A 19,379-nucleotide genomic window follows, 5' to 3' on the forward strand; every position below is an offset into this window, starting at 1 on the left:
GCCGAAAGGTTAGCAGTTCGAACTCACCAGATGCTCCATGGGAGAAAGATGTGGCAGTCTGCTTCCCTAAAGATTTACAGCCTTTGAAGCCCTATGGGACAATTCTACTGTCCTAAAAAAAAAAAAAAAAAAAATTTTTTTTTCTATAGGTTATAGGGTCGCTATAAGTCAGAATCAACTTGAGGGCATGAGTTTTTTGGGTTTGATTCAAGGCAGCATTGTTTGTAATGATATGCAAAAAACTACTCATTATAGTTGTCTTTAGGAAGAAGACTGGCAGTCTCAGATGGAGAAAGTTAGTTTTCATTCTACACTTTCATACTGTTGAAAATTTTACCACAAGCTTGTATAACTTTTTTTCCAATTAAAAGCTAATATAGGATTAGACTTTTAGAGCTAGAAGAAACCTTAAAATTAATTTACAACAAGATGACCAAAAGTGGCACTCACACACACCACCACACATATCGCCACTCCTCCCTTGTGTGCCCAGGACAGACACTGATGAGACGTCATAGCTTTTTCCTACAGAGCCAATACACAGCCTCAAAATTCTCTGCAGCACAGTGCTACATAAAACCACAACCAAAAGATTAAAGTTGTCATGCAAGTTGAACTGATCATTCTTGACTAACCTAAACCAGTAACGAGGAGTCAAGTGATTTCTCGACCAAAGTCACACAGTTAGCAATGAACCCAAGGCTAGAACATTTCTCTCAGGTCATGATGTCACTCTGTCTCATGGGTCTTGGGCATAAAAGTAGCAGCTGAGTGTTTAACTGTTGAGTCACCAAGACTCCTGTTGGACGTATTAACACTGGTTATTTCAGAGGGGAGGCAGTGTCAACAATGGGGCAGGATAGGAAATTTTTACATTTGTTCTCTATTTGCTTTCCTTGTTTTATTTTTAAATGATGATATATCACTCCATAATTTTAAGTAGTAAAGATATGTGTAAATAATTCTTATTATTTTGAGAATAATGGTATCTTTATTCTTGAGATCTTTTTAAAGCATAAAGCAAGTTCTTCAGGAAATATAGCTAATCCTGAGGGCTATGGTGACCATGATCTCACCGAACATCTAGCTTAGTTTGCATAACATCATTTATAAAGAAAATGTTCTACATTCTACTTTGGTGAGCAGCGTCTGGGGTCTTAAAAGCCTGTGAGCGGCCTTCTAAGATACTCCACTGGTCTCACCCCTTTGAGACCAAGGAAGAAGGAAGAAAACTAAAGATACGAAAGATTAGTACAAAGGACTAGTAGACCACATCTATCATGGCCTCCACAAGACTGAGTCCAGCACAACTAGATGGTGCCCAGCTACCACCACTGACTGCTCTGACAGGGATCACAATAGAAGGTTCTGAGGAGAGCTGAAGAAAAAATGTAGAACAAAATTCTAACTCACAAAAAAAGATCAGACTTACTGGCTTGACAAGAGACTGGAGAAATTCCAAGAGTATGGCCCCTGGACACCCTTTCAGCTCAGTAGTGAAGTCACTCCTGAGGTTCACCCTTCAACCAAAGATTAGACAGACCCAGAAAACAAAACAAGACTAAACAGGCACACCAGCCCAGGGGCAAAGACGAGAAGGCAGGAGTGGACAGGAAAGCTGGTAATAGGGAACCCAGGGTAGAGAAGTGAGCATGCTGACATGTCATGGAGTTGTTGACCAATGTCATAAAACAATACATGTACTGTTTAATGAAAAACTAGTTTGTTCTGTAAACCTTCATCTAAAGTACAATTCAAAAAAAAAAAAAGAAGTATAGCTAATTCTAAAACTCATGAATTGGTTTTTCTCTAGTGAGTTCTGCCCTGCTCCCAATGTGTAGCATAGTACTGTATTTTTATGCAAATAACGTGGCCTTCTTCATTTGTTTGCCAACCGCTCCCTCCTCCCATGAGGCATTTTCATAAGTGCACTATGCTAATTTTCTCTCTCACAGCAACATGTAAAAAATAATTGGCATAGTGGGGCTTACAGAAATACCTGGGGTACAGGGTGGAGGCATGGTTGGGAAACAAATGTAGAAGGTGTGAGTATTTGTGTAAAAAAAAAGGCAAGTATGTTTTCTGGTGATTAAAATGTTTTAGAAGGCCAAGCAGGTACTAGAAGAAAAACAGAGTTTGGCATGTCTTTCCAATAATTTCGTAAAAAGTGTTTCTCCTACAGGACCATCTTCAGTCCTGTGGTTTCTCTGTGGAATACATCCTATTTCAGGCATCCCCTTGAGGCTAACGTGAGCCCATGTTATCTTTATGGGGCACAATATTAGATGAAAAACCTGATAATATCCTAACATATTAGGAACCAAAGCTCAGTAGAGTCTCACAAAATTAATTAATAATAATGATGATAATGATAAGGCTACTGTGGGTGACAGTAAAATAAAACAACGATTTGCTACCTGAGAATGGTGAAAAGATTTAAAGTGGAAAAAGAAAATAAGAAAGGCATTTTTATACCACCACTTGGTGGCTGATTCTTGCTACTTTATTCTAAAGGCACAAGTACTTTGATGAGAGCATATATTAACTTTTGAGTGGTTTATCTGGTTTTTGCATTAAGTGTTTGTGGAGGACACTATGGAACCAACAAAGTCAGAGACTTTGACTAATAACATTAACACAGTGAAAAGACAGAAGTAACCTAGACTGAAAGAACTCCTTACTTACATATAACTTGATCTGTGGTATTAGAATATTTAAAGAAAGAATGTGTCAACAATCGGAAATGGCTTAAAGAAGTGGTTCTTATAAAAGCATAGAAAAAGCAGAAGTTGAAGATACAATCTGTAATCGCATAGCCAGCAGCAACTACTTGGAGACAAAGAATCCTGGGAAGCAAAAAAATACAACCACTGTAGAGACATACAACAAATTATTAAAGTATGACCCTCCCCCCAAACAAACAAACAAACAAACAAACCTACTGCCATCGAGTCGATTCTGACTCATAGAAACCACATACAGTTTCCAACCCTGTAAATCTCTATGGAAACAGACCACCTCATCTTTCTCCTGTGGAGTTGCTGGTGGTTTTGAACCGCCAACCTTTCAGTTAGCAGTCTAATGCTTTAACGACTGCAGCACCATAGCCCCTTTAAAGTATCACAACAGATATTTAAGTCAGCTAAATAAACAACATGTCCAAATTGTAAACTAAAAAAAAAAACTTTTCCTCATGAGTTTGGATAAATTAATTCTCTCAATAATTTTTAATAGAATTCTCCTAAATGACATAAAATTAACCATCCAAGGGACTTGCTCTGACTCCACGCTCATTAACCAAACGCGTTAGCATTTATCTTCCCATGATCATCATGAATGAGAATCAACTGCACAGCAACTGGTTGGTAAAGCTCTTCTTGGGGGCGAGATGTCCGACCACAGCAAGGGGAATGTTGAATCTGCTTGACTGTCATGCCTCATTACATGCTCTCATAGCTCCCAGAGCTTTTTTATTCATAATTTTAATTTAATAATTACGTGTACAATTATTTTGTTTAATGTTTCTCTCCCTTAGGAGCTCTTGTGGTGCAGTGGTTAAGAGCTACGGCTGCTAACCAAAAGGTCAGCAGTTCAAATCTACCAGCTGCTCCTTGGAAATCCTATGGGGCAGTTCTACTCTTGTCCTATAGGGTCGCTATGAGTTGGAATCGACTCGATGACAACGGGTCTCTGGTCTGGCCTCATTTTAGCTCAGTGAGGATAGTGTCCACAGCATTTGCACATCAGTCTCTTGTAAATTCGGTTGTCTGATCCACTCAGGCGCTGACAAAATTAAATACCAGAACCTGGCAAGTTAAGGCTCTAGACTTTAGGTAGCTCACCAAGACAAAACTACTTTATGATGAAGTCAATCAGGCAGTCTTTGATGACAAAATCCTTCCAGCATACTAAGTGCCTCTCAGATACCAACAGCATTCAGGATCATTCAAACACTAAAGGATATGATAGAAATTTTCATCGATACTCTAAGATGTTCTCTGTAGAAATTTCCACAAGGACTTAAATTACACTAATTATGTGTTCTTAGTAAGATTTTTTGTTTTTAGTAAGATATTGCAAAACTTTAACTAATCTGTCTTAAAATAGAAACAAAAATATAGATGGAATAAAGCAAAGCAAAAGTACAATATTATCATTAACTTTCTAAATGGTATATTTACCTTTCCATGTGGGCTTTTAAAACAACTTAGAAACTGCGAAAGGAGAAAGTCACCCAAAGAAAAAACAGAAACATGGAAAACCAGTTGCCCAATCTCAGACTGTAGCAATGGCAGTGGTAGAATTAGAACTCAAGTGTTTTGGGCTTCCAGATTTCAGTTTTTATTCTCAAAGAGAGACTATTTTCTGAATCTGAAAACAATTTGATAGGACTATCTTTCACTTCAAATCATGTTACATATGGCAGAAATAAGCCGTATTAAAGCCGTTAACTCCCTCTATAACATGTTATCTTATTTGTCCTCTTGGAAAGCCCGTATCTTAACTTCACTGTTCAGAAATGCCCTCCGGTTCAGATGCTTGTCAATAACACTATTGGACCTTGAGGTTTCTTTAATAAAGAGTCTTATGAAGATTAAACAAGACTATGTACTTCAGAATGACTTACCACACATAGTGGAAGAAAAAGCAGGTATAGTTTTCTGCATAGCTCACATGAGCAAAACCCTTGCAACAAACTCAAACATTCAGTGAGACACTGTTGTTAATTTCTAATTCCTCTTCCCTAGGAACTGAGGAAAACACCTAGTCAATTCAAATTTCATCTGAATTCTTCTAGTAGGCTCTGCGGATCCTCTTCTGCATGTCCAAGAGGATTTCTGCCCCTATTTCATATTCTGCCATCTGGGTTCTTATTTCCATTGGAGATTTTCTTAGGCTCCCATACAATAACAGTAAATACATAAAGCTTACCTTGTACCAGACACTGCTCTAAGTATTTATGTACTCTAAGATTCACAATAAACCTCATGAGGTGAGTACCATTATAACCACATGTTACAAATAAGGAAAAAAAGGCACAGAGAGATTAAGAAACTTGCCCAAGGTTACACAGCTAGTATGTGGCATAAATTGAGGATTCAAACTCCAGACTTTAACTACTATGCTAAATAAGCTTTTCTAAATACCAAGTACTTGACCATGGAATTCTGCTTCCACCAGTACAAAAAAAACCCAAACCCAGTGCCGTCGAGTCGCTTCCGACTCATAGCGACCCTATAGGAGAGAGTAGAACTGTCCCATAGAGTTTCCAAGCAGCGCCTGGCAGATATGCACAGGTAAACACCTGCTTCTATTTCCTTTTTTCTTTTCCTTTTTCTATGCTGTTTGGCACTCAAAATTCCAAATGTTTCAAGTGGGAGGAGGCTAGAGGATAGGAAGCAAAACTACACAAATGCTGTCTGCCTTTGCTTTGTAGATGAAATCGAGATCTTTGAGAATTTGCATATGCAATGCATGCAATAACTTTAAACCCACCATTTTTTCATGCCCTTAATTTCTAGGACCTAGTAAGGTAACCAAAATTACAGTTTTACTTAAGTGCCAAGAAATCAAAGTATATAAAAGATCATACATGCTTCCTGATCTAATCATCAGACCATGTTCTTCCTTTCAAAAAACCAAACTGACTGCTGTCGAGTCTATTCTGACTCATAGCAACCCTGTAGGTCAGAGGAGAACTACCTCACAGGATTTCCAAGGCTGTAATCTTTACAGAAGTAGACTGCCACATCTTTCTCCCACAGAGCGGCTGGTGGGTTCAAACCACTGACCTTTCGGTTAGTAGCCAAGAGCTTAACCGTTGTGCCACTGGGGCTCCTTTTGTTCTTCCTTTAGCAATCTGTCATTTTTTTTATTGCCTAAAAATAGTCCCTTAATTGAGACTTAATAGATTACACATTTCTTATCAGAAAATAATCAAGCTATTTTCATTTTGAAATAAATGCATAATGAACTCAGTATAAAAAATATATCTATTTTTGTGTCTCTTCTGTGGCAGAGAGATTTCCTTGTTTCTCTGTAAACTGAAAACCGGGAAATATGTAGTGGTCAATGGAAAATAGATTTACTCTTCCCAAGAATTAAAAAGAAAGAAAATGCATGCAAAATTAATTGTATGAATGTTGACAATAAATATCTTTGCAAGTCATCCTTCTATATCCATTAATAAAAAAGACAATACATACAGAAAAAAACTTAAATGTCTTCTACTGAAAAAAATCACAGTTGATTAAAAATGTTGGACCATTTTTTCTTATGCAAACATATTTTATCATTGTGCAAGATTGCCCTCTTGTGCTTTCTGTAGTTAAGTCTTTATTATTTTTATCAATTTAACTTTGAGCTTCTAACTTTTCAATCTAAAATTAACTCACTTCTAACTGAACTTCATTATCCTGAGCATATGACTCACATTTTTTAAAGTCATATATCCAAAACTGTACAGGTGAGAAGTTAATATTGGTGTATGGTTTGTGGTGCACTCTATCCTTTAAATCTCTGAACTAATTTATAAAATACCATGGCCTAAAGTTAAGAAAAAGCAGAAGCAAAGACACAAAGAAAAATTTAGATTAATGTCAAGATATGCTACAATGCTGATACTAACTTTCCACATTACCAAGTTATGAAAGATGCAGCCAATTAGTCTATTAATACAGGCGTGGCCTAATAGCCACACGGTCAGCTCTTCCCTTTGGTTTACTCAGTTTTTTTTTTTTTCTTAGGGGTATATAAAATGAATATTGACATTCGTAATTTTTTCTTTGGTTTTATATTAGCAAAGTTTCTTTTTAATGTTGCCTAATTAAAACATGTGTTGTCCATATGTTAAAAGGAGCCCTGGTGACTCAGTGGTTAAGAGTTCGGCTGCTATCTGAAAGGGCAGCAGTAAAAACCCACCAGCCACTCCTTGAGAGAAAGATGTGGCAGTCTGCTTCCGTAAGGATTACAGCCTTGGAAGCCCTATGGGGCAGCTCTGCTCTGTCCTATACAGTCACTGTGAGTTGGAATCAACAGGGCAGCAATGGGTTTTTGTCTGTTTGTTTTCTCCTATGTTCCTGGTGGAAATCTAAATTTTATACACCCCTTTCTGTAAATCAAATTGGCAACGTGTATTAGAAGTCTTAAAAAAGCATTGTTAGGTTTGCTTCTAGGAATCTATCTTAAGGCCACAGCCCTAAGCATGCAAAAAATGTATGTCCAATCTGCTCATCATAGCATCATTTATAGTGCAAACACTGGTAACAGCCTAAACATGGAGGTGTGTTGCATTACACTGATATACACTCATACAATGGAATCATTTTCGATGATTTAAATTTTAATGCAATATTTAATATAGCATAAAAATTTTCTACGTTACGATGCTAAGTAAAAAAAAGACCAGGATATACATGCAAGTGTTTGTGTATGACCCGAAAGCAATCTTCCCAAAACTATGCACAAAGACTAAAAGAAATGCCTAAAATATTAACAGTGGTTGTCATTCAGTGGTGGCACTATGGTGTTTTTTCATGTATTTTTCACTTGCCCGCAGTTTACATATTTTTATGATGAACCTGTATTACTGTTATAATGGAGGAACCCTCCTTGCTCCTAATAGCAGCAGAATCGAGGTACGACTATCTATGTTGTTGTCAGTTGCCGTGGAGTCAGCTCTGACTCATCGCAACCTTATGTGTAACAGAACAAAACACTGTCCAGCCCTGCACCATCCTCACACAGATCAGAATTCTGTGGACTGTGCAAGCTCAGAAAACTCGGAAAGCTTTTTTAAAGAAACCCAAACTTCAGCAAGTAGCTCAGGATGCTGCATCCATTTGAGCAATATAGGAAGTGGAGGGGCCCCAAGACCAGGGAATGAGTGGGGAAAGGTCCTAAGAGGTATGGATGTTTTCCCTCCCAAAGCTTTATTCTTTAGAGGAGAGAAAAACAGAGAAGATAACTTTCCCAAACGCATAAAAGAACAAACAAAATAACAACCATTTACTAAGTCCATAAGATGTGCTAGGTTGGTTCAAAAGGGTCAGAAGTTAAGTGTAGTGAATGGCTAATGAAAAGAAGTATGACACAGAATTCCACCTTCAGCCATCATGCAGGACCTCCTTAGCTAGACTGCGGTTAAAGAGCTGGTCTATCCACCAGCAATTCCCCATGCAGCACCCCTCATCCCTTTTATTCCCCACCCCTACACCTCAGGAATACTGTATGGTTTAAACTCAGGACAGGTATGCATCAGGGTTGTATCTTTTCACCATATTTATTCGATCTGTATCTCAGCAAATAATCCGAGAAGCTAGACTATATGAAGAAGAATGGGGCATCAGGAAGACTCATTAACAACCTGCATTATGCAGATAACACAATCTTGCTTGCTGAAAGTGAAGAGACCTTGAAGCACCAATGAAGATCAGAGACGACTGCCTTCAGTATGGATTATACCTCGACATAAAGAAAACAAAAATCCCCACAACTGGACCAACAAGCACCATCATGATAAATGGAGAAAAGACTGAAGTTGTCAAGGATTTCATTTTTCTTGGATCCACAATCAACATCCATGGAAGCAGCAGTTGAGAAATCAAAAGACGCATTGCATTGGGCAAATCTGCTGAAAAAGACCTCTTTAAAGTGTTAAAAAGCAAAGATGGCACCTTGAAGACTAAGGTGCGCCTGACCCAAGCCATGGTGTTTTCAGTTGCCTCATATGCATGTGAAAGCTGGACAATGAATAAGAAAAACACAAGGAGAACTGATGCCTTTGAATTATGGTGTTGGCGAGCAAACAAATCTGTCTTGGAAGAAATACGGCCAGAATGCTCCTTAGAAGCAAGGATGGCGAGACTACATCTCACAAATTTTGGACATGTTGCCAGGAGGAATCAGTCCATGGAGAAGGACATCATGCTTGGTAAAGTAGAGGGTCAGCAAAAAAAAAAGGAAGACCCTTAAGGAGGTGGACTGACACAGTGGCTGCAACAACGGGCTCAAGCATAACAATTGTGAGGATGGAACAGGACTGTGCAGTATTTCCTTCTGTCGTACATAGGGTCGCGATGAGTTGGAACTGACTCAAGGGCACCTAACACCACCACCACCTCACCACTCAACTCCAGTACAGCAAGAATGATCTTTTCATAAAGCAAACCATCAACATATTCCCAGTGCCCCTTGAAATAAAGCCTAAATTCCTTATGGGGGTGACAAGGCCCTTTGTGACCAGACTTCTACTTACCCACTTCTCTAGCTTCCACTTATCTGTATCCACAGTTCCCTCACTCTAACTCCCAGGAATCCTGATCTTCACCAGATTTTGCCTCTGGTGTTGTCTAGATCTAACCTGTCTCCTTTGTCTAGCTAACTCCTGCTTGCCTTCAAGTTTTTGCTTAAATGTTGCCTTCTTCAAGGATCCTTAGCTGCTCCTGTTCTGGATACCCATTGTAATCACTAATTTCCCTATCATCAAAAACCTGTTGTTGTAGAGTAGATTCTGACTCATTTCAACCCCATGTGTTATAAAGTAGAATTATAATCTTTTTTTTTTTGACTATAATCTTTATGGTAGCTGGTCACCAGGGCTTTCTTCCGTAGTGCCACTAGGTGGGTTCAAACCACCAATCTTGTGATTAGTTGTTGTTGTTGCAGTTGTTGTTGTTGTCAGTAGGCACTGAATCAATTCCGACTCATGGTGACCCCATGTGTGCAGAGCAGAACTGCTTCATAAGGTTTTCAAGGCTGTGACCTTTCAGAAACAGATTGCCCGGCCTGTCTTCCAAGGTGCCTCTGGGTAGGTTCGAATTACAAATCTTTCAGCTAGTAGTTGAGCTCTTAACCATTTGCACCACCCAGAGACCATTCCCTACCATAGCCCTTTCTATATATTATTAAAGTCTCTTGTCTAATTGTGCTTTTCTTCATCTAGACTGTAAGTTCTGGGAGGGTAAAGGTTAAGTCTGCATTGTTTATCTTGGTATCTACAGTGCCTAGCAGCGGGGAAGCAGCTGCCCAGAATAAATGGATGAATAAGTGAAATAACCTGATTATATTTAACTTCTCAAAAACTTTCTTAAAAGAGGTACCCTAACTGATTCAAGTGCATTTCAAATAAAAATGGTGCACCTTGTGATGGTGGCGGTCTTGGTGATGCTGTGAGTACTTCACGCAGTATGAAGTCCTGAATCCTATCTTCAGTTAATAGCTATGTGTACTTGGAATATAATATATATATACATATATATCGAACACAAAAGTATATATAATAATATCTAATATACAAGTATAAGACGTGGAATCATTATTTCTAACCCTGAGAAAAATGATCCAAAAATAACGGAATATATAAATTGTGATCTATAAAATACTTACGATTTTTACGAAATGGGAAAATGTTACTATAACACTAAGTTTTTTTTAAGTATAGAAATTACGTGTAAGGAATAAGTTGATATCTCCATGTAAAAAGAAATACACACATAATATATTTATATAATAAAAAGATTGGAAGGCATCAAATGTATATGGTAATGATCTCTGGAAGTCATGAATGTGTAAATACTTTTCTTCCTTAAACTTTTCAGTGTTTACCTAAATGTATTACTTTTATAAAAACACCAAGATTTATCAAAAGGATCTTTATAATTTGATGAATTCCTTTACAGCTAGGCAGTTATTTTATTTTGAGACTAAAGAATGGGCTAGAGGCAATTAGCCAACTGTAGGTTTACTTGAAGTAGATGAGGGAGACGCTAACTTGCACTGCTTGGCAGAACTGCTACTCTAAATAGTCAGGCCATCAGCAGCAATTCAGACTAGCCTGGGAAAGCCCTTTACCTGCACCACCTATCTCAATAGATCTAGGAGGTTGCTTTTTCTTTTGCTTAACAATAGGTCCAGTGATAAGCAACACTGCCCTCCTCCAAAGCTCCCTGAAGTGTAAAAGACTAAGAAGATCAAAGGAACCATCAGCCACTCCCTGAACTTCAAAGGTTTCTCCTATGGGAAACCGAAGAAGCAGCTGTGTGCTTATAGATTACTTAGAGGCTTCCATTACCCAAAACCCATTGCCATGGAGCCCATTCCAACTCACAGCAACTCTATAGGACAGCAGAACGGCCCCTAGGGTTCCAAGGCTGTAATCTTTACAGAAACAGGCTGCCACTTTGCTCTCCTTCCCAGTGGCTGTTGGGTTCAAACCGCTGACCTTTCAGTTAGCAGCTCAGTGCTTAACTACTGCACCACTAGGGCTCTTTAGAGGCTTCCATTACTGTATGTAAACAGAACATAACAAATATCTTGGCCCTCATATCCTTTTTATTTCCTTATTATGGTGGCATTTTAGGTTTTACAGTTTATATATATATTAAAATGAGTAACAAAAATGTATCAGGAAGAGAAATCTACACACCCCAACGCACACTTATCTTAAAACACACAGAGAAACACTGTGGCACTATTCCTAGCATTTCGTTCTTGTTGTATTTTCTAAACTTTTTTTTTTTTAAATATGTCTTGTTTCAATATTTTCTCAATCAGAAAAAAAGTAATAAAACAAGCAGTTTGCTTCACACAGTTTGTGTTTTAATGTAATATTCAAACACAGTCTACTTACCTTTCCTGAACTAGTTTCACAGACTCAGTCCCCACAGTGATGAAAAATGTCTCTTCAATAAAACATTTTATGTAGGAGGTGGTGACCTAAAGCCAAAAAAAAAATTCAAATATGTATATGTAGACGACACTGGGTTTTGTGGGTTACATGTAGACTGCTGTCATTGAATACTTTTCCTAAAGGAGTTCATTTTAATAATAAAAAAAAAGTATTTTTAAGTGATTGTTCTAAGCAAAATAATTAAGATCCAAGCAGGAGGACCTTGTTTATGTAGTGAACATAGGTGGTGGCCTTCCCAGCATCCACTCCCTATTCTAACAGACACCCACTTTTGTTTAGTTTGCATCTCTTCCATACACACCCATATACCTCAAAGAATTTTAGCCCCAGGGCGGTCCTCATTGACATAAGGGTAAATTTAGTCCTCTTTCCATTGACTGATTTAGGAATTGCTTGTGACTGATTCTGGTCAAGGAGACAGGGAGAGGTTTGCTGGAGGCTTCTGGGAAAGTAACTCTGTGTGAATTACAGAAAGCTTCTCCTTTTCTCTCACAGGGCATGGATGAAAAGGCACATAGCCCCCAAACACTGGGCAGCAGCCTCATTATAACCATGAGGGAAACCAGCCTTAGGATGGAGCTGACTATGAATGGCAGGAGAGAGAGAGAGAGAGAGACAATTCTCAATTATATCATGAAACGCATCCAAATCTGAAGCTCACCCTGCCTGATTGTCTCTTATGTGAGCTAATTTTTCTAAACTGAGACTGAGTCAGTTTTTTGTTGTTGTTATTTGTGGCCAAAGTACCTTAACCAAAGTTTAGATTTTATTATTAGGCAACAGGGAGCTACTGAAGAGGTTTAAGCAGGAGACTGACATAATCAGTTAGTATTTTCCAAGGATGGCAGTGGCAGCAAGGTTGGAAATAGGTGGGTAGGATGGGAATCTGGCTAATATTTACTGAGGACTCACATCTTATCTAGCAGGGGGTTATATTTCAAAGTGAATGAGTGAGAGGCATTTTTCTAAATAAGATTTCCCTTAAACATTTCTTGAGGGATTGTGTGGGGTCAGCTTGGCCACTTTTTGAATAGATCATTGTTTCTCAGGCTGAACACCTAGGTTACACTTAGAAGCTATGTGGTTTGGAAAGTATATATCCTTAAACAACCTATGTTCATTTGGAAATATGGTTTTGTTTTGTGCTTTAAAGAAAAAAGCATAAATGGGGTCACACTCTACATATTATATAACTTGTTTACCTGACCCTCTAGCCCCATAAAGACTGCAGCCTAGGAAACCCTATGTGGCAGTTTCTACTCTGTCCTATAGGGTTGCTATGAGTCAGGATCTACTAGATGGCACATAATAACAATGACAAGGTGTTTCGCAGGCCTTTCTATGAGTCACAATCAACTTGATGGTAACCTGTTTGGTTTAATGTTTTGTTTTTTTTTCATTGTAAGTATTTGTGGCAAGTAGTATTTTCCAAAAATTGTCACTGCAATATTTCTGGTCCCGCATGTTTTTTTGAGAACCTTGCTACTCTCCATCAAGAGGTAGGATCTATTTTCCCCTTCCCTTAAACCTGGATGAGACTTCTGTGAACACCTAGGAAAAAAGAATGCAGCAAAAGTGACACTGCATGACATCTAAGTTTTTCCTGGCTGTCTCTCAGAATACTCATCCTTGCAACCTAGACACTACACTGTGAGGAATCCCAAACCAGTCCACGCAAAGCAAGCACATGGAGAAATCCACATGGTATAGAATTGAGGCCTCCAGCCTACAGCCAGCATCAACCACCACCATTAGTGTCTTAGTCATCTAGTACTGCTCTAATAGAAATACCACAAGTGGATGGCTTTAACAGAGAGAAGTTTATTCTCTCACAGTCCAGTGGGCTAGAAGTCCGAAATCAAGGCACCAGCTCCAGGAGAAGGCTTTCTCTCTCTGTTGGCTCTGGAGGAAAGTCCTTGTGACCTTCCCTCGATCTGGGAGCACCTCAGGTCCAAAGGACGCGCTCTGCTCCTCATGCTGCTTTCTTGGTAGTATGAGGTTCCCAACTCTCTGCTTGCTTCCTTTTCCTTTTATCTCTTGTAAGATAGAATTGGTACAGGCCACGCCTCAGGGAAACTCCCTTTACATTGGATCAGGGATGTGGCCTGAGCAAGGGTATTTGTTATATCCTACCCTAATCCTCTTTGACCACAAGCAGAGACTGATTTATAACACATAGGAAAGTCACAAAATGGAGGACAACCACACATGGCCTAAGGAAGTTGACGCATTTTGGGGGGACACAATTCAACTCATTACAATGAGAGTGAAAAATTTCTGATAATTCCAGTCCTCACCATTTGAATTTTCCAGTTGAGGTCTTACACATAATGGAGCAGAGAATACCCATCCCTGCTATGCCCAGTCTGAATTCCTGACCCATAGAATTTGTGAGTTCAGTAAGTGGTTGATTTGAAACACTAAGTTCTGGGTGTAAATTGCAATCCAGCCAGTTACTGGAAGTCTATTATCTTAGGCTGGATTCTCTAGAGAAGCAAAACTGGTAAAGTGTATAAATAAATATATAGAGAGCTTTATATCAAGGAAATGGCTCATGCAATCGTAGAGTCTGGAACTTTCCAAGTCTGTGGGTCAGGCTAGAGGCCTCTCCTGATTCAAGTAGCCTCAGGGGCTGGTCAACCCAAGATCGGCAGGTCAACAGCAGGGCACTTGCTCACAGGCTGCAAAGGTCAATTAAACCCAAGATCAATGGGCAAGATCCCAGGTAAGTTGCTAGCTCAAGTCCCAAGAACCAGAGGTCAGATGAACAGGAGCCACCTACAGGAACCAGCACAAGCAAGAGCCTGGGAGCTTTGCCAGAAAGCCCACTTATTTTTGATGCAAGCCGCACCCCCAAGGAAAATCCCTTTCAACTGACTGGCTACTCTCAGTAGATCCCCTCACGGAGGTGATCACATTATACCAAATCTCATCATGGAAGTGATCATATCATCATACAACTGTCCAGCTACATCATAACTGCCAAATCACTGAGAATCATGGCCCAGTCAAGTTGATCACCAATGTCAATATATATCTACTTTAATGTTTTAAACTATAACATAATTAACATAATGTGATAGATTAGGTGGTGTTTCAACTTGACTGAGCTATGAATCTCTGTGGTTTGGCAGTTGTGATGTAGTTTGTCAGTCATATAATGATGTAGTCATCCTGCACTTGTGATCTCATGTAATCTCTCCATAATGTGATCTGATGACATCAGCCAATCAGTTGTAAAACTCGCAAAACTCACTTGCTTTTTCTGGATCCTGCATCTGGCCCATCATCATTTGACCTCCAGTTCTTAGGACTTGAGCTAGTTGCCTGCCGTATTGCCTGCCAATCTTGGGATTCATCAGCCTCCATGGCCTGTGAGCCAGTGACCTATTGTCTGACCTGCTGATCTTGGGTTTGTCAGCCCCTGCAGCTATGTGACTCAGGAGAAGCCTCCAGCCTGATGCACCGGACTTCGGACTTGCCAGCCTCTACAACTGTGCGAGCCATTTCATTGAGATAAATCTCTCTCTACACATATATATACATATGCTTTACTGGTTTTGCTTCTCTAGGGCCTAAGACATTTGGTACCAAGAGTGATTCTACAGAAACAAAATCCTAAGGGCAAGTTTTCTAAATTGGTTCTAAAATCTTACTAGTCTTAAAGGTGCTGATAATTCTGCCTTCAGTAGTAAAGAAGGCATTGCTAATCCATGGCATGAGGTGGCAATATTAATATGCAAAATATTACCACCAATAGATCAAGTATCATTGAGAAGTGAGGCTCTGGGTGATCACGTTTGATAGTTTTGTACAGTTTTGTCAGAATGAGAAATACAGGGAAGCTAATTGGTTGGTCCTACATTCACTAAACAAAGTGGTGAAAGAAAGAGATGCGCTCAGGGTTTCAGAGTCACATCTCAAGCTTCGCATAAAAGACCCCAAAGTTGCCATGCCACCTGTGCCCTGAAAGCCTTATTTCATGTAGTAACAGAGCTAATATTACCAAAAACCAAACACAGAGTCTTACCATAAGAGTGGCTGAATTACAATGCCAATTGAATTCCTAACCTCAAATGGTGTCTGAAGTTAAAGAGAAGGCATTGATTGGAAAGAAATGGTATCCTGAAATGTGGGATGGGGACATAGGGCAGATAATCAGGAAGTAGACACTGAGCCCCTAAGTTCCATTGAATCACTCCTGCCAACAGAATCTGCCCTGTTCCTCCCCTCTGAAGATCATTCCATCTTTGCCTGGTAAGCTACCCTCCCCAGTAAAATCATTAGCCCTTCCACCCCCATCTGACGAGATTAATACAGCTGTGCCTGAAGAGTATTTCTGAGCTATTGCCTGCAGTGGTGCCTGGGGAGTCACCTGGGGCATTGTCTGAGGTAGATGACTTACAAGACATTGCTAAATGTTGCCAGAACCCATCTCCATGATCCATTTTTGTTTCTAGACCTATAACTAGACTTACATCATAGCAGCTTGTGATGGTTAAGACTGTGTGTCAACTTGACGGGGCTACATAACTCTCAGTATTTATATGTGACAGCCCCATGATGGCATCCGCCAATCAGTTGAAAAGGAGTTTCCTTGGGCGTGTAGCCTGCATCTGAATGTAAGTGGATATTCTGGCTTTTGCCCTCTCTGGATCCTGCAGCTGCCTCTTGTTTGTCTGACCTCCAGTTCTTGGGACTTGAGCTAGCAGCTTATCTGCTGATCTTGGTATTTGTCCATCTTCACAGCCTGTGAGCAAGATTCCTGCTCTCTGACCTGCCAATCTTGGGCTCGCCAGCACCTGCAGCTATGTGAATCAGGAGAAGTCTTGCAGTCTTACCTGCCAATCCTGGGATTTGTCGACCTTCACACCCTGTGAGCAAGAGCCCTGCTCTCTGGCATGCCAATTTTGGGTTCACCAGCCCCTCCAGCTACATGAATCAGGAGAAGCCTCTATTCTGATCCATGGACTTGGGATGTTCCAGCCTCTACAATCATGTGAGCTTCTCCAAATAACCCGGCCTAAGACAGCCCAAAAAGGTGAAGTACGAATGTGATCCACAGGGAGGTATGCTACAAAAGAACTGCTTAAGTTTTTTAATATGTGTAAACAGAAATCTAGGGAATATGTGTGGGAATGACTATTAAAGGTATCAGATCACGGTGCAAGGGACAGCGAGTTGGATCAGTCTGAGTTTATTGATATGGGACCACTAAGCACAGATTATTCTTCATTCATTGTTTCAGCTCAAGAGGTTAAGAAAGGATACAATAACTTTTGGTTGGTTTGCTGAAGCACGGATTACACAGTGGCCTATAACTAGTCCCCAATATGGCACCATTCCTTGAGGCAATCAGCCGGCAACCTGGTAGCAGGTTAATTACACTAGACCACTTCTATTACGGAAAGGGTAGTTTCATTCTTACTGGGTGTTATGGGTTGAATTGTGTCCTCCAAAAATGTACGTCAACTTGGCTAGGCCATGATTACTGTTATTCTGTAGTTATCCTCCATTTTGTGATCTGATGTAATTTTCCTATGTGTTATAAATCCTAATCTCTATGATGTTAGTGAGGCAGTACACAATACAAGATTAGGTTGCGTCCTGAGTCAATCTCTTTTGAGATACAAAAGAGAGAAGTGAGCACAGGGAGAGAGGATCCTCCTACCACCAATAATGAAGAACCAGGATTGGAGTACGTCCTTTGGACCCGGGGTCTCTGCACCAAGAAATTCCTAGACCCAGGGGAAGATTGATGACAAGGACCTTCCCCCAGAAGCAACAGAGAAAGAAAGCCTTCCTTTGTAGCTGGCACCCTGAATTCAGACTTCTAGCACAATTTCTAGCCTCCTAGACTGTAAGAGAATAAATTTGTTTATTAAAGCCATTCACTTGTGGTATTTCTGTTATAGCAACACTAGATAACTACAACACTGGGATAGACACTCTGGATATGGATTTGTCTTCCCTGCATGCAATGCCTCTGCCAACTAACATCCGTGGACTCACAGAATGCCTAATCCACTGTCATGGTCAACAGGCAAAGAAGGGAGTTACCATGTTGGCTAGTATGACTGACCCTGACTACCAAGGGGAAATTGGATCAATATTGCATAACGGAGAGAAAAAGAGTATGTCTAGAATACAGGAGTCTCATAGTACTACCATGTTCTGTGATTAAAGTCAATGGAAAGCTATAGCAACCTAATTCCAACATGAATACTAATGCCACAGATCCTTCAGGAATGAAGGTTTGGTTCACTCCACCAGGAAAGAACCATGACCAATTGAGGTACTTGCTGAGGGTAAAGGGAGTATGGAATAGGTGGTGCAAGAAGGTAGTTCTAAATACTAGTTACAACCACATGACCAGTTGTAGAAACAAGGACTGCAATTGCTATATTTCTTCCTTGTATATGTGCATAAAATATTTTTGTCTTCTTCACTTATAAAATTTAAGATGTAAACCAGGCTAGTGCATTTTCAGTATTATGTGTATGAGTTGTATCAATTAGGTGCAAGTGTATGGCTTTATAATTGTCTGTATTTACAAATTATGCATGGTTTAAGGAGACATGTACAGGCAATAGATTGTGATGGCTAAAGCTATGGGACAACTTGGCTGGGCCATGATTCTCAGTGGTCTGGCAGTTACAATGCAGTTTGTCAGTTATGTAATTATATAATTTGGCAGTTATGTAATGATGTAGTCATCATCCATTTTGTGATCTGATGTAATCACCTCCATGATTTGACCTTCCATGTTGTGATCTGATGTGATCAGCCAATCAGTTGTAAGGGGAGTTTCCTCAGTGCAGTGGCTCACATACAATATATATGGGCATTCTGGCAAAGCTTGCTTGCTTGCTCTGAATCCTGCATCCAGCTGATCATCATCTGATTGCTGGTTCTTGGGACTTGTCTTAGTTACCTAGTGCTGCTATAACAGAAATACCACAAGTGGATGGCTTTAACAAAGAGAAATTTATTTTCTCACAGTCTAGTAGGCTAGAAGTCCAAATTCAGGGTGTCAGCTCTGGGGGAAGGCTTTCTCTTTCTGTCAGCTCTGGAGGAAGGTCCTCCTTGTCAATTTTCCCCTCGACTAGGAAATTCTCTGTGCAGAAACTCCAGGTCCAAAGGATGTACTCTTTCTTGGTAGTATAAGCTTCCCCCTCTCTGCTCCCTTACTTTTTCTTTTTATCTTTTCAGAGATAAAAGGTGGTACAAGCTACACCCCAGGGGAACTCCCTTTACACTGGATCAGGGATGTGACGTGGGCACGGGTGCTATAATCCCACCCCAATCTTTAACATAAAATTACAATCACAAAATGGAGGACAACCACACAATACAGGGAATCATGACCTAACCAAGTTGACACATATTTTAGGGGAGCAGATTTCAGTCCATGACAGAACTTAAGCCAGCTGCCTGCTGTACCACCTACTGATCTTGGGATCTGTCAGGCTCCATAGCCCATGAGCCGGCAACCTGCCATCTTACCTGCCAATCTTATGTTCATCTGCCCCTGCAGCTACATGAGTCAGGGGAAGCCTCCAGCCTGAGGCATGACCCATGGACTTGGGACTTGCCAGCCTCTACAACCACACGAGCTATTTCCTCAAGATAAGTCTCTCTCTCTCTCTATAGGCATACCTTGGAGATACTGCGAGTTTGGTTCCAGTCC

The sequence above is a fragment of the Loxodonta africana genome, chromosome 10 (assembly GCF_030014295.1).
Source record: "Loxodonta africana isolate mLoxAfr1 chromosome 10, mLoxAfr1.hap2, whole genome shotgun sequence".
NCBI lineage: Eukaryota > Metazoa > Chordata > Mammalia > Proboscidea > Elephantidae > Loxodonta > Loxodonta africana.